Genomic DNA, 20785 nt, shown 5'->3' on the forward strand with positions numbered 1-20785 from the left:
CATGTAACTCTGGGCGTGGTTCTCTTCTGGAATCCCCAACGTTTTTGCCAGGGCAGTGCCTCTCACCCCACCACGATGTCAATGCCGTCACCATGAGCGGTGTTACCTGCGATCCTGTGTGCCTGCTGCACCCCTGAGCCGCTGGTCCCCGAACCCGTCTTGCCTGACTCTGCACACCTAGGCCTCACTGCTCACCTGCCGACACCGGTGTGTGCCAAAGAGGGACCATCACGTTGCCGGTGCAAGCTCCAAGCCCGAGGCCCATGACCCTGGCAACCTCCTAACACCATCACGGCCCCCGCGACACAGATCCGCAATACTCCTTTCTCGTTGACGTACTCTACCGGCATACACAGTGGACGAGTAGGTCACACATTTGGAACTGAATCTTGATTACATTATGGCAGAGTAAATGTTTTTGGGCACAGTTTATATCACTATACTCCCTTCAATGTGGTGCCACCAAGTCTGTGTATAGCATTCCAACCACACGTGTGTGGGCCCACGCGAACTACTGCCCTCGGGCCACACTGCGCTCGAGTAGGTCACACATTTGGAACTGAGTCTTGATTTCATCATGGCAGAGTTCATATCAATGCAAGCAAGGAGAGGTGTAAGAGGAAGACACACTTCAGTCAGGAGGAAAAAAGGATCATCTTTACGGAGGTGATCGAACACTCCCAACAACTACCCTGGTGTCACTAACTCTTTGCATCGTGAGCCAGCAATACGTGGCTGTGGTCCCCTGCTGACCGCTGCCTCCGGCCAACACTGTGGTTGAGTAGGTCACACATTTGGGGGTGAGTCGTGATTTAGCAATGGCTTTTCATATCATTGTACTAGCATCATCACAGACTGCATCCCCTCTCAGCCCCGGTACCACTAAGTCTGTTTCCCGACATTCCTTGACACTCTCTGGTTGAACTTTGGTGGCATCTGAGTCTATGGACTGGGGGTTGTCTTTATCCTTATGTAGCTGATACCGACTTGGGGTATTAACGAGACTGTAGCATTCCACTCCTCAATTTGCCACTTCCGGGTGGCTTCTGCCCTCTGCATCATGCCCTGGAGGACACCTTCTACTGTCCCCCGCAACCCTCCACCACATTCACCTTCAACGAGGACCCGCTCAATCTGAGTGGCCGTACCTCAGTGCACCGCATGTCACCGTCCCATGGCGGTGTGCCTGTGCCAGCCGCAGTGCATCCGGCTCCACTAACTCTGTGCAGCTCAAGTCAGGCACCCTGTCTGATGAGATATTGGATGGTCTCTGAGACGATGGCTTTGGGGTCGTCAATGCCATGTGTATGTGGCCCTGCGCTGTCCTCTGCCTCCGGCCTCAACTGCAGTCCACCAGGGCTCACACATCAAATTGAGTCCAGACCAGCCCGGATGTCCCATCACCGCAGGAGGCACACGCCACCACCACCAGGACCACCTCCAAACGCCAACTGCCACAGTCGAAACAGTCATACTGGCAGACTAACGGAGTTGCTCACACCTGTCGTGGATGCCATCATCTGCCTGATACCCTGCTCAGCACTCCAGGTGACACTAACTCAGTGCAACACAACTCATGGACCATTTCTGATTGAGTTGTGTGCTGTGGAGAGCTCACGCAGCAATGTCACCTCAGGCCATGTGGGAGACCTGGGACGATGATGAGGAAGATGATGCAGGTGTAACACACCCCACTGCAGCTGCATCAGGAATATCCTGAAGGGACACATTCCTAGACATCTTCTACACATGAGCGCTCTCAGCTTTAGTGCCCCAACCTCAGTGCACTGCAACTCACAGACACTTCTATTTGCATATTGGGTGACCTCTTTACTTGCTCCGGCTACCACCATGATGTTCTGCATCTGTCTCTGTAAGGCTGGTGTTTTCTGTTTCTGTTTTAATAGTATTCACTGTTCAAGTTGTTGCCAGCCCCAACCACTCCTTGCAGGCTGGCTTACACTCACCGGAGACACATCTAGCACAGGCATCACTGTACATGTGAACCTGCCAATAAAGGGGCTGGGCGCACGTGCCCGTAGCCAGTTCCACAAACTATCTGCGTGTGTCAGTGTGGTCATAATGTATGCATGAGGGCCCCGAGTCCTACAACATTACATTGTGCTGTGTACATCGGATGCAACCATGTCACCGCTGGCAGCGGGTAAGACCTTGGACATGTAGCTTTGTCGTCACCCACTCAATACGTAAGAGGAGTGGACTGGGCTGTCGCATGCAGGTCCAGCATGGGTGTGTGAATGATAATTCTGGGTCTCTGGGTGTGGTTCATTACAGTAAATGTGCCAATATTGTGTCTCTGTCACAGTGTGGGTCTCCTTGTGGGTGTAGGTGGTCCCTGATGGGACTTAGACACCCACGTATGTGATCTAGTTCGGCTTCCATGTGCTCTGATCCCACACGCACCTGTTCGGCCACCTCCTTTTGGCATTCTAACACCTGGCATTGGCATGCGATGTGTGCCTCGGTGAAGTGTTGGGAGCCAGTCATGGTGGCGGGTGCTTCCTGCTGTGTGGTCTGTGCAGAGGCTGGGGTTTCCTCTATGTAGCTTGGCTGCCCTGCTCCTGGAGTTGGGTTGCCTAAGATGTCCATGAGCTGTTGTAGGGCGTCTGTGTCAAAGGTTTGGTGGTCCTCTCCAGCATCACTGATGAGTTGTCTGCTCTGCTCTGCTGGAGGTGTTGTTTGTCCCTCTGCAATGTGAAGGGGAGATGCATGTTCACATTGTGTTGACATGTATGTTGACGCATTGTTCTAGTTTACATGCATACTGTATGACAATGTACATTGTGACTGGGAGGTGCTGAATATTTGATGCGGGGCAGTGGAGATTTGGACTACATGACGGATGTGAGGTTATACACGTACATTACAATCTCACAATTTCATGCTATGTTAGATGTGATTGACCTGTTTCTGCGCGTGTGTGGACCCAGTTGTGTCCTCTGTTTTTCAGTGTCGGTGTTGTACTTTGTAACACATTGTCGTTGGATGTGCTGTGATTGCTGTGTGTGTGTGCTGCAGTGTGCCACGGGGGCCATGGAAGTGCTCCTGGGTCATTGTGGGTGTGCAGTATGCTACACATTGTTGTGCATGTGTGCCATTGTGCCCATCTCCCCCTGTCCCCCCAGTCCCTGGTCGTTACTCACCCTGTTGATGTTGTGTCAGGTCCTATCGAGCTGTGTCGGTACTCCCAAATCCTTGCACCATCTCCACACTGATGACTTTGGCCTCCATTTCCTCTTGCTCCTCCTGTAGCGCAGGACTCCCACCTCCTGTCGCTGTTGCTGCCTTCCTGTTGGCAGCGGGTTTGTGCTTGGTTTGGGTTTTCGCATCATGCCAGCGCCTCTTGGCCTCCTCCATTGACCTCCTCGGCACTCCGACTGCATTCACGGTTCGCATATTGGCGTTCAGTTGATGGTAGTGTTCTGTAAACCTCTGTAATGGTGACCTGGTTTTACTGCGGACTGCACCCTGTCTTCCTCTTCCTCTTCTCCTTGCCCTTCCCGACCCGAGGTTCCTTGCTGGTGGTCTGTGTGGCTTGTGGGGTTCGTGTTTGCCTCTGCACTCGGTCCGGGTGCATCCATGTTGCTACGCAGCTTGTTTTTGTTTCCCTTTGTTTTTGTTCTGCTTTTATGGTGATTTTTCCCGGCTGACGTGTGTGAATTGCAGGCCTGTCGCTGGTTTTCGCTGATTTTTGTATCGCGATTGGCCTCAACGCAAATAATTTTGCGTTCCTGTTTCGCTTTTCTGTGGCGTCGTGTTGATTTTGTCGCGGACATTTGATGCATTATCGTGAGCCTATCGCATGGTACCGCCATGTTGAGAATACAACAATAACACAGCGTTATTTTCCTGCGATAGAATGCGATGTGAACAGTTGCTTTAAGCAAATTTTGTGGTAATTATCACATGTTCTTGAGACTATCACCCATACAGTTAACAGCTGCATCACCTTACAAGCCCTCAACCAACCTTTTAAACTCCTCCCACTGCCAGTAGTAAACACTGTCCACAAACCTGAAGTCGAAAAGGAAACAAGGCACCTCACAGGCATCAACAGTATCTTTCGCCTTACTCCTGCTTCACACCTGCAAATCACATATTTATACAGTGAGAAATCTGGGCCAGAAGAATTGCAAACAAATATTACATGAATCTGCAGGGTTGTGGTCTCTTTATAAAAAACAATTAAAGGACATGCATCCATGAAAAAGTTAAATACTGGTCAACCAATGTTACGGGTAAGTACCCTTTTTTACTGCTGAAAGATTGGAAAATATGTATTTAAAGTAGTGGCAGTCAGACATTACTGTGAAACAATTCTAACGGGGGCTTTAACATTGGATCCTCTGGGAACCCATATGGTGAACCCCCAAATTTAGAACCAAGCAGTGGTGTAGCATGGGGGGCACAAATGCAGTTGCCCTGGGTGCAAAATTCATAGGGCACATTCTATCCTGGAGCAGACAGTGTTATGTGCCTCACCAAAGTTGACACGGGCACTACTGGTGGACTTCCCGAGTTGCTAGTAGCTACTCAGCCAACAGAAGCATTCCATGCTGGTGCCCATGCCTTCGGGAGCACCACCACCACCCATATGCACATTTAAAGAGGGCCTCGCAGGGCCTCGTGGGTTGAGTCCTTGGACATATCTAGGCCTTTGATCTGGCCACCACAGGGCAGTAAATTCTTTTTACTTTGTATCGCTTCTGCACCTGGTGGCACATTAAATTATGCAACAAACTGGTGCCCCTGCCCTCCAAACACCTATGACCACACAGGAGCCAAGGCCCACATGATTAAGACAGCTCTTCAAGACATCCAAGACACTGGGCTTAAGCTGGGCAGTGGATCTGGCGTCCTGCCTCATTTTCCCTTTTCAGACAAGTAAGTTGCCTTACTGCTTCCTCGCCCTACCCAGATACAGGCACGGGGAATTGAGAACAAATCACAGCAACACTCTTGGTTTAGGGAACCCCATTGCCTAGCAAACTCAGCTACAGGCTTAGGGGCTTTCCGGGCAAGATAGATCTCCTGGGACCATTCCCCCATCTGACAGGGGAGAATAAAAGCAAGATGGCTGGTCCCCTGGAGAGACCCACTGGGAGAGTTCCTGGGAGTGTTATGAATAAAATAACGTGTGTGCAAATCCACAGCTGTAGTCACAAAATCAAATTGTGCCTTTATTTTTATAAAGAGATTTTTCAATCCTCTGTGGAGGATCCACAGATTTTAGATATCTCTAACATTTAACCTCTTCATACAGAGATCGGAACACTTTTTACACACCATGTTTTTCAAAACCTTCTGGACAAATTTTCACTAAACCAAGCAAAGGCCAATCCTTGAGTAAAGTTCTGCTTTCATGCCAAGTGTAATGTGAGTTTGTTCAGCTGTTTTGTCTGTGTTGAGGAGGTAAGGATCATATGGGAGTTAAAATGGGAAATGTAAGAGACCACCCCTTTGTTTAGCTCCCACAGGACAAATCTGCATGAAAAGTGCAATGAAGAATCCAATGTGGATGACATTTGTTTTAGAATGTTTAGTGCAGATTCATCAAATGGCCCCAAAGCTATTTTCAAACTAAAAGTGTCTTTTCAATGGAAGGTGCCACCTAATCATAGCTACACAGATGTTATCACCGAATGTGTAATAAACATGTATATATGTCTATAAAATTGAAAGATTATAAAGTTAAAACAATTTTTTTTCATACCACCCTTTTTGTTGGTAAACATTTTCCACCTGTAGAAAGGAATCAATCAATCACTCAGGGTTCATATAGAGTGCCATAAATTACCCATGCGGGTCTCAAGGCGCTGTTTCTGCAGTTCCGTTGAAGAGCCAGGTCTTGGGGAAAGATTTTTAATGCTCTTTCTGTTCAAGCTGCAACTATCAGTAGACATTGATTCAAATTAGCATGTTTAGCTTTAGGATAACTGGGATAAGCGGATTATTGCTAAAGTGATCAAAGTGTGGCTCCTCCACTAGGGTGCAGGGGCGTCGCCCCACTGCTTTCTCGCAGTGCAAGAAAGCCAAAACATAAAATAGTAATACGTTTTGGTTATTACCATTGTATGTTTCTTTGCAAATTGCGGGTGGGTGGGTGGAGCTGCCCGGGCAGGAGTGATTTGCCCACTCCTGGGTGCGCAAAGACTGTTTGGTCGGCCCTCTCAGGCTGCCCAAAACAGCCATGCGCACTCTGCACTTCTCCATGCTGTACGAGTCATGGGCTGAGCCTGGGTATCTTGCACACACAAGCGAGATGATCATATCTGCCAGGCAGACCACTTGCACATTAATGAAGTGGTAATGTTTGCGATTGCGGAATATGTGCTCACTTGCCTGTGGTGGCACAAGAGCGACATGTGTGCAATCAATAGCTCCAACATCATGGGTGATTTGCCCAAGGGGATAGAAGTCCCCCTTCACAGCTGCCAATTCAGCACCCCTGGGGAAATGGATATATCTGTCCTTGTATATCATCATGGCAGAAAGAACACCGTGCAGCACCACGCTGAACTTCGGTTGAGACATCCCACCCGGCCACTGTCTCCTGGAACGATCCAGTGGCAAAAAAATGGAAGGCTGCCATCACTTTATAAGTTGGGGTGAAAGCTGTTGGATATGTCTGGCGAGGCTGCAGGTTGGGCTCCAACATTTCACAAAGGGTTTTCAGGGTGGCTCTATCAAGACGAAATTTGCGAATGATCACCACATCCTGACGAAGCAGATTTGGCCGCCTCCTAGTTGAGATAAAAGTGGACACATGTCAATGAAATACATCATGAGATGGCCACAGCATATCACGTCCTGGATGACACAGCAAAACCAAAGACTGATGTGATAATTGAGTGACACACCAGGTTACATGGGTGGACGTTGGAGCTACACAAAGTGCACACCTCTCTATTTACAATACACAAGTCCCTCAAACAACACATAGGTCAATGTGAATGCACATAGTGATATGGCCACATTTCACCTGTGCACGCCTGGGAGCGTGGCATCCAGCCACTGTGTAACAAAACAACACCACTGTCTCATACTTAGCTGCTGAACCTGTCACACATCAATGCATCTTTCAAACTTGGCACACATCCACAACACAATGACTACAGTTGGCGGTAAACTGACAATTGTGTGTATGAGCAGACAGAAGAGCACATGTAAGTAACTACATCATACAGTGAGACAAGCATTGCCAAGGAAATCACTGCACCTCAACACATTGATATGTGTACACATTGTAGAGTCCACTACTATACCGTCCTGCCTCATCGACCATCTGATTTATTTGTGACATGTGAGGGACTACAGACCAATCTACGTCACACATACACAACCATGGCATATGTAGGCACCAGGGGAGTCAATGAAACATTGGCTTTGTGAGCAAAATGATGTGCCCTTCACCATGTGTGTCTAAACAAAAAGAGAGGTAGGGAGAGTAGAATGACACTCTTATTCCCCGGTAATAGCCAATAAACAGAAGAAGAGTGTCCAATGCTTTAGATTATGCAAGACCACAAAAAGGAGTAAAAGAATGACTTCACTTAAGACGTTTTTAGAAAGCCCTCACTCACCACCTAGTGATGACATGCTTCATCATCGGGCCCCACCAAAGAGACCGAATGTCTCTTTGGTGCGCTGCAACGCCAGATTTACTGCGGAGCGGGTTGGTGAGTTCAGGCAGTGTTGTGCAAATGAAAAAGTAACTAGTGAGTGGTGAGTGGTTAAAAACAGTCCGTAGTGTATCAAAATAACTTTATTTGGATGATCACTAAGGAAGGGTTTAAAATTATGTGTTGGAAATTATGTCCACAATTAATTGAGTGGTAGTTTCCTAAATATCAGTCGACATGTTTTAGCCACGAAACGCTGTAATTTTACCTGGCATTCATCAGGACTTTATGTGTGCTAAACCCTGGTGGAATGGACGCGCTAAGGCCCACCCTTACCTAGGGGCGTGAAAGTGAAAATTAACAAAAAGGTGAAAAAAGTGAAAAAAAATTAGGAAGAGAAGAATGTCTTCCTAATTACTCCTGGTTTAGGAGGCTTCCAGCTTAAGGGTTTCTGCACTTTTGTGGTGTTAGAAATTCGCACCATGGGTCTCAGGAGGGGGGTGGGAACGTAATTGGCACACCGCCCTCGACGCTCGGCACCCGCTGTGTACCTGCATCTACCCTCGACCGGACCCCGAAGATGACCCATGGTGCGAATTTGTCCCCCAAATGGCAGTAGCCACCGCCTGTCCCTGGCTGTGTGTCTCCAGCACCCCCCATTCACACAGGTGCAGTACTCATTGGCATGGAGACATGCCCAAATGGCGGTGGGCATGCTCCGCCACCCAAATCGCGGTGCCTCATGTGATTGTGTGCAAAAACAACAGTTGATAGAATGCAGAACAATGTCATACATTCACCCACAGAGATCTGGGTCTAAATCCATCGTTTTTTCGCTCACCAAGCCACCCCAGTTCAGACATGGCCATATGCAAATCAGCCTTGACCCTGTGCCTCATGGGAACAGTCCAGCCTGAACTGCCAAGCCATGTCTTCCCTGGACCGGAATCAAGCATCGTAGGACCGGTTTCTGGCTATCAGCCGTCATCAGCCAGGATAGCTTGATTCCAGTGGCTTGGAGAGCACGGGACTCATGTCTGAGCATACCCGTCCCACTCGGGGTGACAAATGCAAAGTGATTGTATGGCACCCAAATCGCGGGAGCTACCGCCTGTCCACGGAGGTTTGTCACCGCCATGGAGCATGCCATGGAGCCAATGGGAACAATGATGGCAGTGGCATGATGCATTTATGGAAATCGCGGTAGGAGTGCTTCGCCACCGCCTAGGCGGTCATTGGATGCTTTTGAAAGATACGCCATCGCTGTAGCGCACACCGGGCCCCTGCGGTGTATCATCGCCATGGAGCATACCCTGGAGCCAATGGGATCGATGATTGTAGTGGCATGATGCAATTTTGAAAATCGCGGTAGGCATGCTCCGCCACTGCGGAGGCGGTCATTGGATGCTTTTGAAAGATGCACCATTGCAGTAGCGCACACCATGCCCCTGCGGTGTATCACCGCCATGGAGCATGCCCTGGAGCCAATGCGAACGATGATTGCGGTGGCATGATGCAATTTTGAAAATCGCTGTAGGCGTGCTCCTCCACCGCGGAGGCGGTCATTGGATGATTTTGAATGAGGCAGACCTGGACTACCAATTGCTTGCAGCTTGGCACCTTTTAAATGACCCCAGGGGGCTATATATGTGTGGGAGGGAGCCTCACATTTCCACTGCTCACAGAGTCTGCTGCCAGAGACCTCTGAACTTCTGCTGCTTTTACAGGGACTGCTGCCTGGGACCCCTCATCTGCTGCTGCCTCCAGGGACTGCTGCTTGAGACCCCTCATCTGCTACAGCCTCCAGGGACTGCTGCCTGAGACTCCTCATCTGCTGCTGCCTCCAGAGCCTGCTGCCTGAGACCCCTGACCTGCTGCAGCCTCCAGGGACTGCTGCCTGTGACTCCTCACCACCCAATTCCACCACAGGTGTTCCATGTCCACAGGGATGGCAAGGACAGAGAAGATCCGTGCCAGTCCATTCACAAGCGAGGAGCTGGGGGTCCTGGCGGACGAGGTGCTCGCACAGTACCCAAGGCTGTATGGTGCTCCAAATGTCGTGGTAAGTCATCAAAAGTGGGGGTGTAGGGCAGGGGGGGCACACATGTAGTTGGACTGATGCAGAACATGCCTGAGGGTGTGGGGTTGTGTCATGCACTGACAAACATACTGTCTCCAGTGGGAAGGAGTGTCTGACCAATGTCACATCTCCCTGACTGCAGTTGTAGGTATGAGTGAAGTGTGTTGCATTGTCAGCCATACAGTGACGCAGTATGTTGGTCATGCAGGTGCCAGGACAGTGATTGCTTGGATGAATTGCTCTGTGTGCCCCTGTTGTCCATCTCAGTGTGAGCCCAGATGCTCAGCACAGAGTCCGCCCACCAAGACGAGGTCACATCACTTCTCTTACTGTGTCCTCACTAATGTGTTTTTGGCGGTCAAATCCAGCTTTGCACCATCTCAGCCCTGTAGATTGCACACAACCAGACTTGTGTGGATCAATATTTTGTTTGTGAGTCCATGCCCCTCAATGCCACAAACATGACATACTGAGATATTCACAGGGCATGAACATTGAGTGCTACACAGTCTTGCACACAGTGAGTCCACCCCCAGACACAGGTTGATACGTGATGTATGTGGTGCCCAGACATGCAAAGGACTGGAGAGGTGTGCAAGCCACATAGGGGTTCAGTACTGGCACCCTGCATGTGTGTGAGATGTGCAGGGACTATGTACCCACTCACAACTGCATGCAATCACATCAGCTTAGCCCATGCAAAGTGCCCATGTGAGATGTACCCCAGTGTGGGAAGGACAGATAGTAGATTTTGTAATGAGTTTGTGTCTTGCTATTGTACTGATAGACGTTGGTACATGACACTGTTTCACTGATCATTTCCCCCTCTTGTCTCCCATGCCTGCAGCTCAAGGTACACCAGCGTAAGGCCGTGTGGAGGGCCATTGCAGCAAAGGTGCGAGCTCTGGGGGTATCTAACCGACGGCGCACCCACTGCCACAAGAGGTGGGACGACATCAGCTGGCTGGCAAGAACGTGGCAGAGATGACCTTGGGGCTTCTCCCTCGCACTGGCCAATTGGCATGGCGCAGCATGACACCACTAATGGGCCACATCTTGGTGGTGACTCATCCTGAGCTGGATGCACGTCTGAAGGAGCATCAGCAGCAAGGCAGGGGTGAGTATTTGGTGAGGGTGACTTTGGCTGGGATCAGCTGCATGTGGACAGGGCCTGTGCCAGCGCTGGCCTATGAGTTTTGGTGGAATGGTGCAGTGTCGTGTTAGTGGCTGCTGTGCTGGATGCCAGTCTCATGCATTTTCCCAAACTGTTCTTAGGAAAGTAAACCTCCATGCTGTGCATTCCCATTGCAGTCTGAGTTGTGCTCTTCAACTTTCTTCAGCATTGGGGTAGTCGGGGGAATTAAATTGGGAGTCAACATCAGTGTTCCCAATCTGAGTGTGAGCTCATCAATGCATGCATTGCATACACCATGAATGTTGAGGCCTAGACATCTGACAACAATGTGCACTGGTCTTTGGGCCCCATAGTGCAACATGGTGGTTGGCATGGGCTCTTTGCCATTGTTGACTGTCATGTTGTATTCGGTGTCTGGGTTGTCCCCTCCTGTTCCATCCAGGTCTGTCAGTGGCAACAAGTGGTGTGCCCCCATCATGTCTGTAGGTGTGGACGGAGCAAGTTGTGTGTCTGGTAGACTTCAGCCATGGGCAGAGTGCTGTGTGGCCGTAACATGATTCAGTCATGACAGATAATCAGGGTTACATGCACTGTTGGGGTCTAAGTAGTTAGGTGCCACAATGTGATTGCAGAGTGTGGTGTGCAACAGGTAGATGTGGACCTCTTTTGTTCTGTATTGATTGCATTGCTTTGTCCTTTTGCTGCCACTAACCTGACCCTGCATATATCTCTCATGCAGATTCACCACTGGTCACAGAGGGACAGGAGCTGGACACCACTGGGGGTGAAACTAGCACAACAGCTGCATGGGAGCCCAGTGACACAGATGTCACCAGCGCCTCAGAGGGTGACCGGAGTATCCATGCCTGAGACACAAAGTACCACATCATCTGAGGGCAGTTTGGGATGCATCCATGTTGGCGGGTACAGGGAATGGAGACTCTGCATCATCTTCTACCACACAGCGGCCAGTGCCCACCCTCACATCCACTTCCTCTAGTGCTGTCCGTGTCAGTAAGAGGGAACGAGTTTCATTCACACCTGGCACAGTTGCCCCTGCACCTGTCCCCCCTGCTGCCCTCAGTGCTGACTCTGTTGAGCTTCTGTGTAAGCTTTGTGTGGGCCAGACAGCTCTACTCAAAGCCTTCAGTGACCATGACAAAAAATTAGCCCAGGTGGTGGCCTACATGGAGGGCATACACTCGGACGTGGGTGGGCTGCACCGTACTGTCCATGCATTGTCGTCCACAGTGACGTCTGCCCTTCAACAGGCACATACTCCCATTTCTGCACAAGGGCCTTTGTCCACCCCCAGTTAGTGGGCATGTCTGATGATAGTGACCACGATTCACATGTGTCACAGTCACGATACAGCACACGAAGCAGCCAGCAGAAACAACCCAAGCGGGCCTGCCCGCAGACACCATCTCCACAGAAGAGCAAAACCAGCCCAGAATGCAAAGTCAAAAGCCCATCAGGGAAAAGCAAGGCCCAAAAAGCTAAGACGCAGACCTCAGGATCACATGCCTCAGAGGCATCCCCAGCTAAGGACTCTCCTGTCCCTAAAGCTTTGCGCAAAGCAAGGCATGCAGTTTCTGTGCCCACTGAGGAGGCGGTGCACGGCAAGGGTAAACCTAGGAAGGGCTCAGAGGCACTTTCCCTCACAACCTCTACTCCCATTCCAAGCCCAGTGAAGCAGAGGAAGTAGGGGATATACCTGGCAAATAGGGGAAGGATGGCACTCTAGGGCGTACGCCCGGCAAACAGGGGAAGGAGGGCACTGTAGGGGTTACACCTGGCAAACAGGTTATGGAGGGCCAGAGGCGAAGGCAGACAAAGCATTTTGCACAATCCAGCACATCACCTGAGGGAGTGCCAGTGTATGCACCTGATGCAGCTCTGTTGTGTGCCTGTTGTGTCCACACCTGTTCCCATTAACCCCAGTACAGGGAAGCCATTTTGAATCCCCAAGAAGTGGAAAGGCACCCCTCAAACATCTCCCACCCACACTGTGGCTCAGGTCTGCATGACCCCAACTCCACGTGCCACTACACCACCTGGTCCAATCAGCCCTTTGACTTGCCAAGCCACTGATAGCCCTATCTCACCAGGCCCACTCTCTCCCCAGTCAGGTGCTCCTGCTGTCCCCGACCACAGCCAGCTCCCAGTCTGCCTGACAGCCAAGTGTGAGTGCTAGTCCCCCTCATACACCTGTCTACATTCAAGGAACGACTGGGCAACAACGCACACAACAGCAAGGAACTCTTCAACATCGTTAAAGAGCTCTCCAACCCCAACGCCGGAAACAACGACATCACCCCTTCGCAAGACCTCTGCAATTCCCTCGCCGCCTACTTCCACAACAAGATCGCGGACATACACAACAGCTTCAGCACTCAACCGACGCACGCCACGACCGAACCACCGCCCCCCCACCACCACCCTCCGCGCCTGGACCCCGATCAGCACCGAAGACACCGTCCGCACGATGAACTCCATCCACTCCGGATCTCTGACCGAACCCTGCCCTCACCACGTCTTCAACAAGGCCGACGCTGTCATCGCACCCCACCTGCGGGACATCATCAACACCTCCTTCGACACCGCCACCTTCCCGGAGAGCTGGAAGCACGCCGAACTCAGCGCTCTACTAAAGAAGCCATCAGCCGACCCCACCAACCTCAAGAACTACCGCCCCATCTCGCTGCTCCCGTTCCCTGCAAAAGTCATCGAGAAGACCGTCAACAAGCAGCTGGCCGCCTTCCTCGAGACGAACGGATCCCTCGACCTCTCGCAGTCTGGCTTCCGGGCCAACCACAGCACCGAGACCGCCCTGATCGCAGCCACCGATGACATCCGAGCCCTGCTCGACAACGGAGAAACGGCGGCCCCATCCTCCTGGACCTCTCCGCGGCCTTCGACACTGTCTGCCACCGTACACTAGGGCAGCGCCTCAGCAACGTCGGAATCCAGGAGAAGGCACTAGAGTGGATCACCTCCTTCCTCGCCGGAAGGACACAGAGAGTCCGCCTCCCCCCGTTCAGATCAGAAGCCACCGAAGTCATCTGCGGCGTTCCTCAAGGCTCCTCGCTCAGTCCAACCTTCTTCAACGTCTACATGAGCCCCCTCGCAAACATCGCACACCAGCACAACCACACCATCATCTCCTACGCCGACGACACCCAGCTGATCCTCTCCCTCACCAACGACCCCACCACCGCCAGAGCCAACCTTCACGAAGGGATGAAAGAGGTAGCCGAATGGATGTAGAACAGCTGCCTGAAACTGAACTCGGACAAGACGGAAGTCCTCATCCTGGGAACCTCACCCTCCGCCTGGGACGACTCCTGGTGGCCCCCCGCCCTAGGCAGCGCACCCAAACCAACAGACCACGTACGCAACCTGGGCTTCATCCTGGACTCCTCCCTCTCCATGACCAGACAAGTCAACGCCGTCTCCTCGTCGTGCTTCAACATCCTGCGCATGCTACGTAAGATCTTCCGGTGGATCCCCACCGAGACCAGGAAGACGGTCACCCAGGCCCTCGTCACCAGCCGTCTGGCGTACGGCAACTCCCTCTACGCCGGAACCACCGCCAAACTCCAGAAAAGACTCCAGCGGATCCAGAACGCCTCAGCACGACTCATCCTGGACATCCCCCGTCGCAGCCACATCTCCGGACACCTGAGAGACCTGCACTGGCTCCCGGTCAACAAGAGAATCACCTTCCATCTCCTCACCCACGCACACAAAGCCCTACACAACCAAGGCCCAGGATACCTCAACAGCCGCCTCAACTTCTACGCCCCCAACCGCCAGCTTCGATCGACCGGCCACGCCCTCGCCGCCGTCCCCCGCATCCGAAGAGCCACCACAGGGGGATGGTCCTTCTCCTACCTCGCCGCCAAGACTTGGAACTCCCTCCTGACCCACCTCCGCCTGACCCAGGACCACCTTGCCTTCAGGAAGCAGCTCAAAACCTGGCTGTTCGAGCAGTAGCGGACCCCCCTCCCCTAGCGCCTTGAGACCCTCTGGGTGAGTAGTGCGCTATATAAATGCTTTGATTGATTGATTGATTGATTGTCTCTCTCACAGTTGGGCCTGTTCTGCTCATTGTTAACCCCCTGACTGTGGAGTTGCCCATGGAAGAGTACAGTCGCACACACTCCCTGTGCAGATTCTCATGTTCTCGCTCTGCACTTTGACATGCCCACGGGTCTTCCTGTTCTGCCCTTGCCTGTGCAGATTCTCATGTACTCGCTCTGCACTTTGAGATGCCCGCTGGCTTTCCTGTTCTGCCCTTGCCTTTGCAGATTCTCATGTACTCACTCTGCACTTTGACATGCCCGCTGGCCTTCCTGTTTTGCCCTTGCCTGTGCAGATTCTCATGTACTCGCTCTTCAGTTTGACATGCCCACTGGCCTTCCTGTTGTGTTGGACTCTTCCCTGTGCAGCCTCTCATGTACGTGCTGTGCACTTTGCCCTGGACACTGGCCCTGTTGCTCTGCTGTGTTGGACTCTTCCCTGTGCATCCTCTCATGTCCTTGCTGTGCACTTTGCCCTGGACACTGGCCCTGCTGCTCCGCTGTGTTGGACTCTTCCCTGTGCAACCTCTCATGTCCTTGCTGGGCACTTTGCCCTGGACACTGGCCCTGTTGTGCTCTGCTGTGTTGGACTCTTCCCTGTGCAGCCTCTCATGTACTTGCTGTGCACTTTGCCATGCCCACTGGCCTTACTGTTTTGACCTTGCCTGTGCAGTTTCCCATGCATATGCTTAGCATTTTGTGCCTTGCTCTTCTCTACAGTTGATCTACTGTCACATCTGTGCAATATGTGAATAAAGACAGTTACTCCAGTTGTCTGTTTAGTCAGTGTCCTTACTGAATAAAGTTATTTTGGTGTGTGCATATGGTTGACTGTGCCCCATGCTCTATGCGGCACTTCTACATTGCAAAGGTCTTTGCCCGCCTAATATTTTTTCACAGGGGTGACAGGGACTTTGGTTCTTTCAGACACTGATACTTGTGGTATCTGTGGTGTTAATTTTAGCTGTAATGCAGTTCTCATTTTCATGGTTTTCTATTGCTGACTACATAGTTCACATGTCAGGTTGGGGGACACTAATAGCACAGGGTGTGATTCTGTGCACAGCGTTGCATGCAGGCTGGGCAATGTCATCATGTATGTGTGTTATTCCTTTATGTGTGCCCAGCTGTGTATGTGTATGGTCATCTTGTAATGGCCCGTAATCCTTGTCCCATGGCCTACATGAGATGCGTGCTGTTGGGTAGTCAAGAGGTGTGCAGAGTGAAGGGTGTGACTTTGTAGGGGTGTTGATGTATGTGTTCCCCTGGATTGTCAAACACACACATATGTCACCCAGGAGTTGTGTGCCTGTTGTTTTGATTGTTCTGCCCTGTGGATGTGGTTGTATGCACATGTGTGAGTTGTCTGTTGTGCACTGTGCAGTGTGTTGGTGTGTCCATGCTGTTCTGTCTGACTCCTACTTGTTGTTTTAATCACTTGTGAGTGTGCAGAGTGTGTGACTAGCACATCAGTGTTGTGTTTGTTTGATCATCCATACCTGCTGCTCCACACTGCCATTGGGGTTGTGTTTCTCATGCATTGCAGGCCCATGGTGCCTTTTATCCTCCTGTGTGGCATGGTGTGTGTGGTGTAATGAATAAAGGAAAAGGACCGCTGCACTCCAATGTAGTTATGGTAATTTATGTGGTACAACGAAAAGTACAAGTCTTATAGGTGCCCCGGGTGTTCACCACCTGGATCTTGGGGTGCTATGAATCAAATGTCTCAAAAATCTTACAAAGTGTAAGAATAACCTGGGGCACTCTTGAACACGATCTGTGTTATATGTCAGTAATAACGAGTAATCCAAAGTAGAATAAGATTTTTACTCAGATGTATACTGTTAGTTCTTCAACAATATTCCAATATTCCATCATATTGACTTCATATGGTGAAATTATACAGGCTTATCCATCATTAAATGTCCATAGTGGGTACATGTATCAACATCCACAATATTTTAAATCCCCGATGCATTTCGCGCTGGAGAGCGCTTCTTCAGGGGGTCTGAAAATTAAACAGGAAGGATATGTAACTGTACTGATACTCAGGAGCGGGAAACTACAAGGAATATTAGTGATGCAGGTAAAAAAGGTACATGGGGTGATAACGTGGCCATAAAGTATAAAACGGAGTTAGACCTTAACAGAACGTCGTGAAAACATAGTCAGGAATGATTCGTGCCGGTTAAAAAGTAATCAAAAGTGCAAAGGATCGTGGGGATGCATGGTGATGAGAATCACGTGAATTAAAGGGTGAAATAAGTGAATAGGACTCGATATGGTGGTCAAACGTAACATCCCATTGCTTGACTCCAATGTGAGTGAAGATAGCCAAGAACCATGGTGGAAGCTATAGTAGCGTACAAAGTAACCAAATTCGTAACCCGGATTGTGAGTGTGACATTAACGTGCATTAATAATCAGCGAGATGAATTCTTACCCGATGGATAATGAGAAAGTATACAGGTCATAAAGTGGTGCGGGGAAAGCCAGGTCCCGGCACGCCGTAAACCCGGAAGACGCCGTGCATGCGTGGTGCATGAAGATATTGTGAGACAGAACTGAACATCGAGAGAGGACTGGACGCGTGTAAACAACTACGAGTAATTAGAAAGGGACCCGCATGCATAAAGCCCGAGGGTTAGAGTGTGTTAGCAGGACTATTATAAAGTGGTGTGTACATACAAAAACGTGAAGTAGAATTACCCAAGAAAAGTGAATACCTGAGAAAGAGCGTATTATACCGGAAATGTAATGTGACTGCTAGAAGATAAATAAATATCAAAAGGGTCCATAGGAAGAAAGTGGGGGGAGCAAAATATATAATGGTGAAACAACGACTGTATGATAATATCTATATAAAACAATGCAAGATAGTCCCAGAAAAAATGCCACACTAAACAGTATGATAAACAGCAGCGTACTGGTCACAGTTTAAAGAGAGATCAAAAAACGGAATGTATATAAGTTCATAAATGACAACTAAATTCAAGTCTTTCATTGAGCCCTTTGGGCTGTGAAGCCTGTAATCGGTATATCCAAAAAAGTTCATGTTGTAAGAGTAGTTTACTGTTGTCTTTGTGAGGCTGTTTTTCAACTATTTCCAGGATCAAAAACCGAATTTGGCTGAGGTTGTGTGACTGCTGTATGAAGTTTGCAGCAATGTTCGACTTTAAATTCTTAGTGCGGATATTGCTCCGGTGCTCATTCAACCTTACCTTAATTTTTCGCTCAGTTTTGCCAACATACGGTAAACCGCATGGGCATTTGATCATATATACAACGTTACTTGTATCGCAAGTGGCATTTACTTGAAGGTTGATAGTAGTTCCTTGGGTGGGATGTGCCACAGTAGGTCCAAGTATTATGCTACTGCAATGACTGCAGTTGTGACACGGAATTGTTCCTTTGAAAATAGTGTTCATTGTGGTTACCGGTTGTTTGATTAACGTTTGTATGGTCTTGGTACGTTGGTATGCAAAAATGGGAGGCCTCTCAAAGATGTGATTAAAATCCATTTCTGATTGCAGTAATGTCCAGTGTTTGCAAATCACCCCTTTGATTTGACGTGAATGTGTGGAGTATTTAGATACAAAGACTGGTCGAGTGGCTTGTTGTTGAACCTTGCTAGCGGGTCTCAGTACTTCTTCGCGATTTTTGAGTTTTGCTCTGTCTTCAGCCATCAGTGTGATTTTTTTAGGGTAGCCACGCTGGTGAAATTTGTTAATGATTTTGGAGCTGTTTTCTTTGTATAGATGCTCTGTAGATGCAATGCGTTTGGCTCTGAGTAACTGTGAGTATGGTAGATGACGCTTGAGGCTAGGTTGATGAAAACTTTTATGGTGTAGATAGTTGTTCCGGTCTGTAGTTTTGGTGTAGATGGAGGTTATGAATTGGTTGTCGCATACTTTGATAAGTACATCCAAGAAAGAAATTTCAGTCTTGCTAAGTGTGTGAGTGAATTGGATACGTTCATTCACTGTGTTGAGTTCATTGATAGCAGACAAGAGTTGAATCTCGTTGCCCTGCCAAACAAGGAAAATATCGTCAATGTACCGAAAATATGCACACAAAAAAGGTAGCCATTGGGAATTTTGGAGAATATGTTATTGTTCAAATGCGTACATGAAAAGGTTCGCGTATGCTGGAGCAGCACAGTTGCCCATGGCTACTCCAGACAGTTGTAGGTAATATTGGTTGTCAGTGGTTTTGAAGTAACTGTGATGTAGAATGAATTGCATCAACTCCATTATGAAAACCTGCAGTTCCAAGGGTTTATCTGTTTGCACTAAGGCAGTCTCCAATGCTTCCAACCCCAAATTGTGGGGGATTGAGGTGTACAAAGCGTTAACATCAATAGTACACAGGATGATGGATTGGTCAGCAGGAATCTGGATATTTTGGAGTTTGTTTAAAAAATCCGTGGTATCTTGAATATACGTGGTCATTCCTTTAACACTCATTTGTAGGTGTTTATCAATGTAAGCTCCTGTTGGTGCATGTATGGAATTGGTGGTACTGACAATAGGTCTGAATGGTGGTTGTCTCAAGTTTTTGTGAATTTTAGGTACAAGGTAAATGTATGGTACCTGCGGGTAGTCTTTGATTAAAAATCTTCTGTCTCTGTCAATGATGGTGTTGGCGGATACTGCTGCGTTTATAATCGTGGTGAGTGCCTCTTTGAAAGTGGTAGTGGGATCTGAGTTCATCCACATATATAAATCAGAATTTTGTAGGTGTTCTTGGAGGCAATTGTGGTAGTATGTGGAATCGTGTGTGGTGTAATGCCATCCCCTATGTGTGCTTATTATGCCTACCCATTGTGAGTCTGCACTCCCTCAAATTGTATATGGTACACTCCTTATATGCCCACTACTGACATGCAAGACACTTCACTTTGATGTCAGCTGTCCCCTTGGTTTATATGTGTGTGTGCCTCCCCATCACTTCATTTGTGACACTGTGCTTTATGGTGCAGGTCTTTGGCCAGGAGAAATGTGCACTCAGGACATTTCCCCAATGGGTTATATGTGATGTTCTTGTGCTGTTTATCAGTCATGGTTGCTCATGTGCACTTCAGCTGTGTGTGCTGCCCAGGGCTCTGGTCAAGATGGTTCTGCCTTTGTATCCCAAATTTGTGCAACTGTTGTTGTTGTGTTGGATGTATTTGTGTTGGCTGTGGTATTGCTTCACTTCCTGGGTGTGCTGTTGTGTTTGTGCTGTGCTGATTAGTGTTGTGTGGGTTGATGTTGTGTCACTCATGTCTGTATGTGACTGTTATGTTTGGTGTGCACACACCGCTTGCTGTGCATACAGTGCTGTGTGTATGTGGCCTTGTCGTTGCCGGATGTGCATCCCCTGATGTCCTGCAGTTTTGTTCTGTTTTTTTGCCTGTGCATATGTAGTTTCTATGATGTGGCTGTGTTGGTCTGTGATGGTGCACTTCTTGTGTGATTTGTGGTATATTGTGTGTGTTTTGTTCCTGAGTGATGAGGTTGTGCACTCCTGTTTTGTCTGTGCTCCCATTGCCTTTCCACATTTTGGCTGACAGGATATGTCTATTTCTGTTGGGGTTCTGTGTGTGTTTCAGTTGTGTTTTGTGTATGAGTGTTGTTTTTATGCAGACATCTGTTCCGGTATCCCTGTGTGTGTGTGAAGTTTGTGGCTGCACCCAGGGTGTGTGTTTGTTTGTGTGTGTATGGACTGGCAAGTATTGGCAGCCTTCAGTGTGTTTGGCACTGGTGTTGTGTGCTGCTGTTGTGAGGGGGGTATGTGTGTACATTCCTCCTGGTGTTTGGCAGTCATGGAGTATGTCAATGGGCCCTGTGTGTTGTGCTGC

Source organism: Lissotriton helveticus, chromosome 2_1 (assembly GCF_964261635.1).
Source record: "Lissotriton helveticus chromosome 2_1, aLisHel1.1, whole genome shotgun sequence".
Classification (NCBI taxonomy): Eukaryota; Metazoa; Chordata; class Amphibia; order Caudata; family Salamandridae; genus Lissotriton; species Lissotriton helveticus.